This window comes from Rhea americana, unplaced genomic scaffold, assembly GCF_003343005.1.
Source record: "Rhea americana isolate MKP2758 unplaced genomic scaffold, rheAme1 scaffold_175, whole genome shotgun sequence".
Taxonomy (NCBI): Eukaryota; Metazoa; Chordata; class Aves; order Rheiformes; family Rheidae; genus Rhea; species Rhea americana.
In genome coordinates this window covers 297,318-308,139 of record NW_028185872.1, presented here as the reverse complement: position 1 = coordinate 308,139, position 10,822 = coordinate 297,318, and the positions used below count along the sequence as shown (strand labels likewise).

The window sequence follows — 10,822 nt, the reverse complement described above, 5'->3', positions numbered from 1 at the left end:
AACTCAGGGTAATGCAGAGGCTCCAAAGTGCATCCTAGCACAGGACGAAGTGCAGTGGTACCCACGGGGCATGCAATCCCTCTTCAGAGTCCCCACACAAGTGAGCTGCTTTGGGGGCTGAAGTAAAGAATTTCAGCTTTTTTTTTTCCCCCCATAAAGACAAAGACAAGTTGCTGTTAGCTGGGGCTTCACTATTCCTCATATCCTACATGTGATACTACACTGATTTTAGACACACCGATAAAAAAAAGACTTGAGTCAGTGCAGCTTCTACCAAAGAGGCCAGTCCAGAGCAGTTCAGCTCACCAGGGTAACAGGACCTGGGCTTGCAGACGGGAGACTTACGCCGTTCTGTGAGAGCTGAGACTGTAAATCCAGGCCCACATGCCAATGCAGTAGCTCTCATTTTGGGGAATACAGCCAGAGAATCGCCAGAGMGCCATGACCGGTCTCCAGCCCCCGTTTCTGTGTTTGTGTTTCCCCCCCAGTCGAGGAACAGCGGGCAGCAGGGGGACATGGACGGAGCCCGGCGCCTCGGCCGCATGGCCAGGCTGCTCAGCATAGTCTCCATTGTCCTGGGGACCATCATCATCGTGCTCTACGTGTCACTCAGCGTCAGAGGTAACGTCTCCTTCTCTTTTCCCCAGCCCGGTTAAAGCAGGGGCTCCATACCACTCCTTGCGTGCTGCCTCCAGCACATCATTTGTAAGAGACACTAACCCGCATCCCCGGGGCAGGTGGCACATCGATCCCAGGGGAACTGAAGGGTCAGGGCACTAAGCCCCTCTATGATTCCGGCCAGTGTGTCCAGCCCCTAACTGCACACACACACACAAAACACCTTGGAGAACAGGTTAGTTGTAGCAGTAGTAGGCACTGTTCAAATGCCCAGAAGGAGAAGTCCTTCCTATGGTGTCCTGGTGTCCTATGCACTAGGGGCAACACCAGATTTCCCAGACRAAAATTGGTTTGGCTGGGGCTGCAGGTCCTACCCTGATCAAGGTTGTGGCGGGTTTAGAAGCACAGTAGTGGGGTAAAGCAGAAGTGATTCAGCGCACAGATCAATCTGCCTAGAACTGCAATCCCCAGATGGTTGGAGAAACTCCCAAACACAAGCCCAGCTGCCAAAACCAGCAGCGCTGCTCAGCCAGACAGCAGCACCTCGGATGCAGCACACCTGCACACCCAGAGCCCTGACCAAGAGCGTAAATAGCTGTGACTATTGGAAGCTGCCCTGAGACTCTCTTTATTTTACAGTTTCCTAGAAGACATTTCAGCATGCAAATACCTTGAAGAGGAGGAAGACAACTTTCCTTTTGGGATTTTTACTTTCAGCCTTGCAACAAAAATTGTCACAGTATAGGTGGACAGCCCTGGGAAAAGTCTGCTCTGGAGCGCCATCTGAAGAAATGCATGCGTCTACTTCACAATCTCTTGGAAGATGAATTTGTACAAAACTAAAGYATTGGATAATAAATTGTAACAAGCAATGGGAAAGAATATCAGATCCCGAGTGGAGTTGAGAAGGAGGAAATCCACTACCTCATTCCTCTCCAGCAAAACTCTGAGCGGGGAGACAACCATCGGTAAGACACAAGAAGAGGAGAGAGAGTTTCAAGAATGAAGCTTATTTTAAAGAAAATTTAAGGAGAGAACAGGACACTTTGAGGAGTCCTCCTGAGAATTTTGGCACAAGCTACTGTATTTTGGGAGGGGTTGCTGGTTTTTAAATTGTCAAATTCTCTATGTCTACAAAAAAAGCTCAAACTGCCAACAGGAGATGAAATCTGTTCCACGCAGGAGGAGGGCGAGCAGAACTGCAGAAGAAACACAGCTCTGCTCTGAACAACACCCAGCTACAAAAGCTGGAGGATGTGGTGGGTGTTTTTGTATTTTTCATGAAAAAAAAAAAAAGAGACAATGACCATTTGCATGCCTTTGGGAATGTTCTCCATGTCCGTTCATACAAGCTCTTTTATCACTTACAGCATATCTCAAAGCTGGGAGAGCAGGATGTTGCTGCATGAAAACGCCAGGCTCCTCCTCACCCGGATCCCATGATGGGGTTTTTAATGGAAGGAAAAATGTTTTCTCTGTGAAACCACACATTTATTTTTCCTCTGTGCCCCCAAAGCGAGGTYGATACCTGTGGCGCTGAGGAAAGGGCCTGGTTAACGTGCGGCGGCAGCAGTACCAAGGCACAGAGAGCCCCTTCTACCCGCTCAGGCGTATATGTCATGTCACATCTGTCACAGAAAAGCTAAAGCATGACCCAGCCTCCGCCACGGCCAGTGCTCATCTCCCCTGCCCCTTCTGGGCTTCAGCTGAGGGATGACCAGGGAGATTTGCGGAGGCACAGAGGGGTTTAAGACCCCTGTTCCTCTTCCACATCCCTGGATATCTCCAGCGCCTCGTGAGCTGGCTGGCGTCAATTCCACAGATATTGTTTTTTAATGTTTTATATTTAAAAAAAGCGGACTTTGCTCTTCCAGATCTGCCTAACGGGCCTCCCCCACCCACCGAGTCTTCCACGGTGCGTGGCTCCCGAAGGCGTTCCCCGCAGACCTGGCTCTCGCCGCTCTCCCAGCCCCTCTGCCCAGCCTTGTCCCACATTGCACCGTCTCTCGTCCCGTACTCGCTGTGAGTTGTTCCTGGGTTCGCTGCTGTATTCGGCCACCCAGACTATGCAAAGTTTCATTGTTTGTTTTTTTTTTTTAATTCAGGCTTTGTAGATGGCTTTTGGCCGTAGCCATTGGCTCCATATTAGCTGAAAACCTCTCCTTTATGAAAACTTTGCAGACACAGTTAGATGATCAAGAGCTGCACTCCCGGCCTTTCTGTTGTCTGCAGCTAACAACCTGGGACCTAGCTATATACAGTGCATGGAGAAATAAGGTGTTCCAGGGCACTTCATCTGCTCCGTACCATGAATTTCTTGGAAAAAAATGAGACCAAACCTAATGTTTCTGAGRGTTTGTCTGCATGGAGAATTTACTGCACAATAAGGTAGGCTACAAGAACSTCCACTAGATCGTGACTCCTTGGCACTAGCCTCCCTCCCGGGCAGTCTGAGCAGGGAAACCCCTCGTGCCAGGGCGCGCGAGGCCAYGCGGGGAGTTAGCGCAGAGGAGCTGGTGTGCTGTAAGTTCACCCCATCGTTACTATGCAGTAACTAACCTGCAGAGCCACGGCCTTAGCTGCGAAAATCCTCATCATCCTTTTGTCTGCTCCTCATTAAAACATTTTCTTTTGCTAGACATTATTTGGCAGGGGACAAGAGAGCCAAATCCCCTAGACGCACGGCTGACGTTTTTCTCTAAATTCGAAGGGATTCCAGGGACTCAGAGCAATAGCACATCACTACAGCACTTTCCTGGGCTGCATTCCCATCCACCCCATCCCCAGGGATTTATTAGAAACTAGCAACTTCTAAAATGGACCAAATTTCCAGTCTTTCCCTTGCAGTTCGTCTGGTGCTTAGAGACGGCTTTGTGAGCTTCAGCTCACAGGCAGCCAAGGGCAGCAGAACTGCGGCAGTCTCGAGCTGAGCGCTGCCCGGCCTCGCGGCACGTAAATCCCCCCTGCAGCCACCATCGAGGTGCCCCTTGGCAATCACATCTCTTGTCCTATAACTCATCAGAAACCCTCCCTTTGAGGCGAAAACTCTGCCGCGTTACGGGTAGGCTGCAGGTGATGCTTCTGTCCCAAGAAATCCCCCAACTGCTTCCTTCTGAATGCCCAAATCCCAAAGCTGCTTGCTGCATAATGTCCATTATTTTTTCTGACACACGTTACCGCAGTGCAGACCGTCCATGCATCTTCTTACCCTTTGCTCTTCGAGCTGCTGAAATTCAGCTTATGGTAAGGGCTGAGAAGGATCCTCCTAGAACAGGAAGAGCTGATATTCGAGAAAAACTGCAGCAATGAGTTGCACAACTTRAGAGAGCTCAATATTTATTAAATAAGAATTTAAACGCTATTTTATCATCATCTAAAGCCTTTCATCTAAAGAGCCTGAAGTGCCCGACCACATTTAAAGAATTAAAGTTTGCAACCCCACATGAGGTGGTTTAGCATTACACTAGCCTAATTGCACGGATGGCAAAGCTGCTGCAGGCTGCGTACCCTGCGCAGCTAGGGAGAGAAAACAGCTACTCTTTCCTGTCCTTAATGTAAGTACGTACAAACGAACATGTATCTCTTTGTAGCGGGATTTTCTCTAGTGGGATCTAGGCAAACACGTAYGCTCCACGCTTTGTAAAACAGCCCGGGATACCTGTCGTTGCAGTCCGAACCGATGGGGCTTCGCAAGGCAGCCGCGGTTGGAACGATCCTTTCTAGGAGGAGCCCTCGGCTGCTGAAGCACGCAGCAGCAAACTCCTTKCACTTGTTCATCTTCTTTCGGATCMGATACAAGTGCACTGCTCTGCGCTCGTGAACACATCCCGGACCCAGCTGAAAGCCTCTACRGTTATTCCTGAGCAATGAATTATTATACACATATATATACACACTCACACATGCATTTTTTTCAAGTTTTCTTGTCACCTGGGTCTCTTGAGAAATAAACTCCCCAGGACTACCTAGAAACAGAGTCTCTTTACCCTGCTCTCCAACGTCTTGCTCATCTATTTGCAACCTAATATTTTGTAGACATTTTTGCCGYTTGATCCTTAGGAAGCTGCTCTCCGTTTTGCCCTCTCTTTTTACCCCACCTCAGCTGCCTATTTTGCTCTTCCACTGACTCCCTTAGATGTATTAGYCAGCGCTTGCAAGGGAAGAATTTGACTCCTCCTCTCCCCCCATCCTTGTCTCATACTTCGTACGTTATTCTGATATGAGAATATAYGGCAGAACGCCGTCCCGAGGCCGCCAGTTTTCTCCTTCGCTCTGCATCTGGGGAACAAACAGCTGCCCCGTTATCTCCCGATTCCTAAGCATTTTGCGCAGTAGCATCTGGATTGAACCAGGAGAACCCCCCCCCCAGCATCCGTCATGAACTTTTGCTAATTTAGCTTTTAATTCAGTGCAAGAAATCTTGGTTTCCAAACCTAGGCACAACTGCTCCTCTGCACAGACTTCGTTTCTAGAACGCAGCAGGGTGATCACAAAATCACGTCACGGGAAGACCTTTCCTCCCCGTCCCCGYGGGCAAGACCTGCTACTTCTGCCGCAGCTCGTTGCCACCTGCTGCAGCCTCCTCTGAGCACGCGCGGCAGCAGCGAGTTTTCTGGGCGTTTGCAACCATAAAAGTCATGAAATCCTTGGGATCTGGCCCGCTCGCACGCCCTGGGGAGGCGGGGAAGGGCGGAGAGGCGAGACGGGAGCGATGCGGTGGAAATCCAGCCCGGCCCGACCGCGCAGAGCTTGCCGAAGAGAGCGCGAAGGTGGGAAACGCGCCTAGACGCAAAGGTCAAGTAGGAGTTACGATCGAGAAGCGTGAGGTCCGGGCGGTACACGAATCCACGGCTCGCGCTGCTCAGGAAAGGGCGTCTCTGCTGGCGCGCACGGCTGCGGGCTCCTCTCTCGGGGGGCTCGGCGGGGAGCCGGGCGCGGAGGGGCGGCGGAGCCGAGGCGGCGCGGGCGACCCGCTGCCTCGGAGGGGCCGGCGCGGGTGGCCTTGCTTGCAGGAGCACCGGCCGGTACCAGCCCGGCAGCCGAACGCCCGCGGAGGAGGCCAAAAGGGTTTTGGCGCAAAGAGAGGGAAGAGCGACAAAATATTTGATTTCGGAGTTGGTTGGATTGGCGGTGACTCGCGAGCGGATAAGCCAGCGCCGCGCGCGGAGACAACAGGTCGCGCTCGCGGGCGTCAGGCCCGTCCACGTCGCCGTCTTGCTGCTTTTCTCGTCAAACTCGCCGCCCCGCACCGCTGTGATTTTGGCACRTTTTTTTCTGCCTGCTTTTCCGCTCCTTCCCAGTTTTCCTCTCTTTTCTTCCCACCGCGAACTTGACGCGTCCCTTGGCGCCGCTGCCCCTTGGGCAACGCCGGAGCCGCGCGGGCTTCTCCCTCGCCCTCTCCGCGCGGGGCTGCGCGCGGGACGGGAACCTGCCGCCGAGCGCCCGGCCCCGGCAGGGCCACGCGGCCGGCGTGGCGGTGCTTCGCCTTCCGAAGGCGGCGGGGTGCTCCGCGTAGGCAAAGGGAACAGACGCTGCCTTTTATATAAGATTAAAGCTTAATTTCCATCCAGTCTACAGAGAGAGGCTGCAGAAACGTCCCYGGTGGGCTGGTCCCATGCCTTTTTTTTGATACTCTCAGCCTTGCCCTGTCMCTTTGTTACTCACATCATCACAGACCCACAGTTAGGGCTTCGGAGCCAAGCTGAAATCATTTCAGATTTACGGTCAATTTTCTTTCAACGTGCATCCTTTAATTTTGGCAAAGACTGTTGGATTTGGCCTGAAAACTCCCATGCTTGGGCCCAAGCCAAGGTGGGGGGGCAGCCTTTTCAAAGTGGGAATATTCGTAAAGCATTTGCTAACACCAGTGGGAAGCAAAATTCAAACCTATAAATACACAGCCAGGATAAGCGGCTTCAGGAAGGCAGTGCGTGCAGTATTCACCAAGGCAACCCTGACACCACTTCTGAGCGCGTGCCCCCTCCCCAAGCCCGTTTTAGATGGTGCCAGGACACAGACCCTTCACGTGGCAGCGCAGGGTATACACTCCCACCGGCGCYGGAAGCGCCTTACGTGCACAAGCTCATCCTGTTCTGAAGGCAAACTGGAAGAGTCATACTGTACAAACAGCATGAACACATCAGGAGTTTCAGCTGGGCGCTTCTCTTGGCTGATAAATGTTTCTTTTCTTTTCTTTTCTTTTTTTTCYTGCAGGATGATATGGTATATCTTATATACTTTCCTTTGTATTTCTTGGCATGAGAAAAAAATTAAAATGTAACATGCATGGTCAAAGGTGAACTCGTTTGTTCTGTCTAAATGAGAAAATACCAGATCCAAACTACTCGTTTAACTATTGCTTCACACTCCAAGAGCAAGCAGATCTGGTATTTTGGGGGTAGTGGGTTGCAAATAAATACATACAAGTGAATGGCCAAAGAAAAGAGCAYGTGCCAGAGCACAGAGGGGTCCAGGCAGACTAACCTTGTGCTGCAGAGACGAGCCGCTCCGTGTTCCTTGGAAAGCACAGCTCTTCCGGGAGGCGCCCGCCCAAGGGTGCAGCGAGGCAGGAGGAATCCTCCTTGCTTGCAGCATGGGAAGATGGGTTCGCAGCTGGGAACCGCTTCTAACTTCTGGTCCTGCCACTGCGGTTTAATATTATAACACACARCTAAGCATAAGGCAAAAGTATTCAAACTCCAGATCCACTCCAAAACYGAAATTATTGATTGAAAGCATAGATTTCAAGGACGATCAGCAATTTTGGGTCTCCACTTAAAAAGCCTAAATGCAAGCAAGTCCTTTTAAAATTTTCTTAAGTCAAGGCCCGAAAACGTAGTCACTACTGAAAACATCGGCTTTAGCCCTTCCCCAGGAGGAGTTTCTCAACCAGTCAGACCGGACAGCATCGAGCGTTCACGTACAACGCAGAGACCCTCTGGCCGCAGAGGGGTTCCTGGCTGGTGCTGGCCTCAGCACCCCAGCGCTCACCCACGTCACTGATGGCGCTGCTGGAAAAAGGTGGATTTAAACTCTGTGCAGCTTCGGCAGGCCACGGCGCAGTTCAGCGACCACCGTGCCCAACGGCGCTGCCCGGAGCACGTCSTGCCGGACGCGGCGTCTCCCCCACCGGAGCGGCCGGACGCGTTACGCAGCGCCGAAGCGCCAGCAGGAGCTGCGACACCAGTCTGGGGGGTCCGCGGCTCCGCTCCGCTCCGGGCAGCTCATCCAACAAAGCCGAGCTGCTAACAACTCGGCGGCCGCTGCTGCAGCGAGATAGACTCAGCAGTTTGACTGCTCTGTGGTTACGYTTAGGAAATTGTTATGTCCGTGTTGGCTAGGCGGCGTGAGGAAGAGACTGTTGCAGACCAGCTCTGCGGTCCAGCACCAGCTCCCCGGGCCTCTAACGTGACACAGTACGGCTTTGCTCTGCCCGTCATTTTCCTAAGGCAGCGTTACGATAAATACCTCCCTGCCTTATTAAAGATGCAAACTATAGTCTTGTTTTTGAAAAAAATAAAAGAAAGGAAAAGAAAAAGGGCCAGGTTCTCAAAGCAAGAGAAGGGAAGGATGAAGATTAAATGTCTTTAAACGATCATGGAAAAGGCAGATGTTATCCTCACGTGCATCCCAGCCGTGGGTCAGAGGAACRGTGTGTTGGCTCTTCCCTCCAGAGCTCTGCCCTTCCCCAGCGCGCAAAGGCAGCCGCTACGAGCCCGAGCTCGTCTCCGTACTGGATCTGGCACCGAGGCTGCCCCGCGCTCGGGCGGCTCAGCACTGCTGTTTCGCTGCCAGAACAACTCCCAAGGAGCCAGAGCTGTTTTGCAGCCTGGAAACCCCGGGCAGCGAGCTCTGCCTTCTTGCACGCGGCAGCCATCCTACTAGAGCACGTCCCCCCCTCCTGCCAGCCCTGCAGCTGGCTAATGTATTTGTAACACATTCGCCGTATTTCTTGTGGGCCCATTTCCACYGCTTTGAAATCTGCTAGTTTTACTTCTCAACACCCCCATTTGTAATAGAATCTGAATCCGTATTCTTGATGCTTAGTTTCACTTACAGAGACCAGGAAATCAATTGCTCAAATTTTGTTTCCTTTTTTTTTTTTTTTTTTTTTTTTTAAGGATCATCAGCCATGAATATTTACTCACAGGCCCAGACTTGCACTACACTGCAGCCAGTCCCACTTTGCGCTAAGGCAGCGCTCTTCAGTGCAATGCCCCCCTCCTGCCTCTCCTCACCGAGAAGCGCAGTTCTGCAAGAACTGCGAGCCCTGCACGCAGCCCCTTGGCGATGAAGCGTGACAGCAGGGAAGTCCTCAGGGCCATCTTTCTTTGTCTCGATGCAGAAGCAAGTTGGATGTTTAGGGAATTCTAATTTACTCCTCAGTATTCAGCAAAGGGAAAGGACTCATGGTTGTAGTTGGTGGCACATAAAAAGACTTGGACAGAGTGGCCCTGGTGGGGAGAGCTTTTGCAGAATGAAAACAATTTGCTTCTCAGCATATCGAGTCTCCTTTGCCCCTCTGCATGGATCACTCAAAGAACTCAGTATGCAAGAAGGATGAGCAGGACAGAGTAATGTTTTTGTCATGAAGGAGAATTTTACCAGCTTTGAAAATAGTACATCATGGAGAGCTCTCCCTTGGAGAGTACTGACTGTCACTGAAGCAGCTGGGCAGATGTGAGCTTTAGGCTTCAAAGACAGAAGCTGACAGTCTCCCCTCTGATGTTTCACTAAAGGGCTGGGTGTGCCAAGTGCTTTAGCCTCCTGTTTTATTAATACGCTGATCTGATGGGCTCATGTATAATAGATAGGCAAGGGAAGAGCAAGAGGTTTGCGTCCAATTTCCATGTTGCACATGTTTCTATCAAACACTATAGGCAGATCGTTCACCTCTTCATATTTCTCTTAGCTAATGAATTTGCATGAGTTTTGAAGTTCAAGGAAAGAACAAAAAGTGACCGATTCTTCAACTGGCTTCAACAGCTCAGCTCTATTCAGGAGCTATGAATTGAGCACAGGGAGAAGGGCTAAATTTGCTCTCATTCATAACGTGGAGCATTCCTGAAGGAAGAGCGGAGAGCAGCTAAGGGCTTCCCTGGGCACCCACAGGACTAGCTGCAGCCTAAAACAAGTCATTGGTGAAGTGACTTGTGAGTGAGAGTCACAGGCTGCTGCTGTAGCTGTACAGAAATACAAGCAGAGACRTTGCACAACTACACAGGAGAAGTCAGGGCACTTCTGCAAAACCGCGGTGACAAGTCCCTGTGAACAAGTGCACACGAACACTTCTGCTTCTGCTACAGCTCAGCCCACTCTGCAGGGACGTAAGGGGCTCGTAGCTCAACACTGCGCTGGGAAAGCGACAGCTTGTGCCTCAAACATCTCTTTACTAACAGAAAAGGTAAAATCAAAATGACTAGTATACCTTGAATTAACGGAGGGAGAATAAAAGACCAGATCTAGCACACACAGTGGATACATCCTTCAAAGTTACCTGGAGCATGCTGGTGAACTACTTTTAGACTCCAGTAAAAAAGCAGAAAACTGAATTTGACTTTATAAAGTGCTGATAACCTCCGTCTTGCTATCTACCTGCCCAGAACCAGCCTTGCCCTTTACAGATGAAGACCTTTTTGCAGCACACAGTCTGAGCATTGCATCCAGCTCCATGCTGTTGCTGTTCCCCCCAGCAAATGCAATCACAGCTTTGCAGCGATAGCTCACAAATCTGGATAGTGCGAGACGTTTAACCAGGAGCCAAGCTAATGCTACATGGCACAAGCCAAGTATTTCTACTGCATTTCAAACTCTATCAGAGAAGACATATCCACATCCCTTGTGGAAGGAACAGTGGTCAGAATTTACACAATCAAAAAAAGGAAAACCCAGCTCGCACTGGTACGAACAGGTATGTACTTGCATGAAGTATGGACTGCCTCRGCAGATCGGGTCACTATTCTAAATCAGGATCTTTCATTTACGGTTGGTTACTGCTGGCTACTTCAGAAGATGAAAATTCCCACCCTGCAAACTCTAGAAGACCTAAAATAGAGTAATGGGGATTTCTCCATGAGCTAAGCTACCTAGTTTTTGTGCTAAAAAATGAAGACGGATGGCCCTCATTGTTTCTAGCTTAGCTGCAAAGTTAGATGCTATTCCTGGTCTCGAGCTGCCTAACGCTTCTGCAGCTTGCTAAGTTGTT

General features: G+C 50.8%; 1 long non-coding RNA gene across 1 annotated transcript; it reads left to right on the top strand.

Annotated features, from left to right (window-relative positions):
- Nucleotides 1-1,261: 1,261 nt before the first annotated feature.
- LOC146597880 (uncharacterized) lies at nucleotides 1,262-6,912 on the top strand. The gene is made up of 2 exons (XR_014895367.1): nucleotides 1,262-1,877; nucleotides 1,989-6,912. It is a non-coding gene; the product is annotated as an uncharacterized LOC146597880 (long non-coding RNA).
- Nucleotides 6,913-10,822: the final 3,910 nt, after the last annotated feature.